Here is a 3,146-nt window from a genome sequence, read left to right as displayed (position 1 = left end):
ACCACTAGAATCTAGATCCAAAAAATAGATTATGTCTCCAGATATACCTCTGAGCAAGGACTGGTAGCAGAGTGTCTCAGAAGGCAATCCGATTCAAAGATACCCTCATAGGGTACTTTTCTTGGCTACCCACTTCCCCAGGAGTATTTGTTTGCTGGAAACCTATACCACCAGCATATTGTTTTAATTCCCAGATGGCTCAGCTGCACTGACCAGTGCCTGGAAAGGCAAGCTCAAAGCTCCTCCCGCACCCTGCCCTCGTCTCTCCAGCTGCTACAAGAAAGGAATAATTGGCCTCCAGTATTTGTTTACCTTTGTGTGCACAGACCCAATGTCCAGCTACCTCTTCTAGGATATAATGCAAGCACTTGTTCCCACCCATTGCACCAGCCTGCAAATGCATATTCCAAATCACAATCTAGCCCACAGTTAATGGATGAGGTAGCTATGTTGTATTTGATTTTCATTAAGGCATGTGATACTGCCTTATGAATCTTACTCTTGAAATTAGTTCAAGTTGGCTTGAACAGGAACTGTCATGAGGACTGGAAACTGGGTGAAGGACTGTAAACAACCAGTAATGACAGAGAGTACTGGACTGAGATGGGGGAGGATTTTCATAGGTTGTATTAGGTCTAGTTTTATTTAACTTCCTCATTAATCTGGAAACAGGATAAAGAGCATGCTGGTGAACCTATTATGCAACACTGAACTGGGAAGAACTGTACATACCAGGAAGCACAGAGAAATAATGAAAAAAGATCTGAGGTCTGAAAAAAAGCTCACTGAAGTTACAATGACATAAGCAGACTTTAGATTGGGACCTTAGAGAAATTAGATAAGGGATGTGAAACTCATCTGTGTCTCTAAATGAGTGTCATGGGGAAAGTTCAGAAGCTGGACTGGGCCCACAGACCCCCCTTCCCTCCCATATGCCAGATCCAGCACCTGTGGTGCCTGCTCTGGGACCTGCACTGCATGCATGTAGCACTTGCTTTGGCTGGTCCAGGATTTGCAACATGTGCAAGGCCCTCCCTCAGCCAGTCTAGGATGTGGACTGCATACAGTGCTTGCTCCGGCCAGTCTGGGATGCATGGTACACAAATCAAAATAGGTGTTGTGCAGTATGTGGGTCAACTCAGATCCAGAGGCATCACCAGGGGTCAAATGATGGGGCTCTGCATGATAGATATGTAGGAATAGGACAATAGCATCAGGTCCAGTTTAGAAAAATAAATGTTAGTATACTGAGAGAATAATAATTTATAGCAATATCCAAAGGGAAAGAGAAATCTAAAAAGCAAATAAGAAACTGAGAGCTGATAAGATATGAGTTTGCTTTGTGACTTGGTGTAAAGGCCAGGGAAATTTGGGTCAACATGCACAAAAGAAGCATTTCACAGTAGGGTAATTAACACACAGTTCTTGTGTGACCACACCTGAAGTATGGGGGGGGGAGGGGGCAGGGCACAAATTATCAGAAAGACATCAACAAACTTCAAAGAAATGCAACAAAATTGGAGTTGGCAGAATCAGTTTACGAGGGGAAGTGTAAAATACAAAGCATCTCTGATGCAGCTAACAGAGAACTAATGGCAATACATGTAGAGGTGAGAGGCTTAAACTAGGAAAGTGAAAATTTGAAACAGGAATGCATGCAGAAACAGGAATCATGACTTGTGTTACTTAAAATGAACCAGACAAAACGCTACAAAGTGTAACAGGCAAGGATTTCTTAGGATGATACCTTTTATTGGACCAACAGCATAACTGGGATAAAGTCAGACAAGCTTCTGAAGTCTGATCAATACAAGCCAAGCACAGTATAGTGAAAAAAAGATCGCTTGGCTTGTACTGGTCAGACCTAATGAAAAATGTTTCATTTGAAAGGCTGTCTAACTCTACTGCACAAGTATCAAACAGATTGGTGCACATCCTGGATCCACTGCATGTCCTGGAATGGCCAGAGTGGATGTAGTGTACCGTTGGATCTGGCTCTGGTTGCTCCAGGGCCATGCAGCACATTTCTGGAGCTGTCACCATTGCTACAGGGCTGCACAGCATGGCCTTGGAGCAGCCATCCAGCATGACCTGCATTGCTGCCTATGGGTGACTCCGGGATGCAAGAGCAGCCCCAGAGGCTGGATCTTGACAACCCTGCTCCAATAAAAAATACCACCCTAGGACACCCTTGCCTCTGGCATAGTTTCTGGACCATCATGGCTACATGGTCCCTCCGACATGACCAGAAAATGTAATGCACATAACAACCCCTTCTTGAAGAAATAAGAATATCATAATCAGCGTTGACCGCCTCTTACCTTGATACCGCTGCATCACGAGTGTGGGTAAAGACTCCTGATTTTCATGTTGTCTGAGGACGCAACAAATCGTTCAGCCTTTGAAGCAGCAGCACAGTCTGGTGGTCAGGGTACAGCTCAGGAGGCCCCATTTCTGCCACTGACTTCCTATGAGACCTGAGGCAAGGCTCTTCGCTTCTTAGCCTCAATTTTCTACCTGTAAAACAGGGATATGGCCCCTCTACACCTGAAGGGGACGCTGGACTAACTTCTTTATGCCACCCCAAGGGCGGATGTGCCAACACCCAGAGCCCCACCTCGGCTCGTACCCAAGGGTCGGGGTGGGGTGTGGGGAGCGGGTTTGGATTCGTTTTCATACATGCTTTGGGCCCTGGGGCCCCTAGCACTGCAAGGCAGCAGGGATGCGGCCCGGGAGGCATGTGACGAGCCAGGCCCACAGGCTGCGGTGTCCGGGGGCGCTCAGGGGCCTGGCACTGAGGGTGGACACTCATCATGCAGGGACCGGCCTTGGCTTGCGGCTCAGAAGCCTCCTCCTGCTCCTCTTGGCCACCAGGGCCAAGGCAGGAACAAGGGCCGGGGCCGGGGCCGGCACCGGGACTGACAAAGCGCTGGGGTCGGGCCCAGCCGCGGTGCGAACCCTGATCCGCACCCCCGCTCTGCCCGGGCCGGGGAAAGGGGGCGGAGCTTTAGCCGACAGCTCAGAACCCTCCACGCGTCATTCTGGGTGCGCACCTCGACCAACCAGCACCGCCTGTTCGGCCCTGCACCCTGGAGGGACGCGGGCGTCCGATTGGGCGGCCCTGTTTTGTTGCCGGAAGTGAGCGC

The sequence above is a fragment of the Crocodylus siamensis genome, chromosome 5, assembly GCF_052110815.1.
Source record: "Crocodylus siamensis isolate JL-2025a chromosome 5, ASM5211081v1, whole genome shotgun sequence".
Lineage (NCBI taxonomy): Eukaryota > Metazoa > Chordata > Crocodylia > Crocodylidae > Crocodylus > Crocodylus siamensis.
This window is presented reverse-complemented; position numbering follows the sequence as displayed.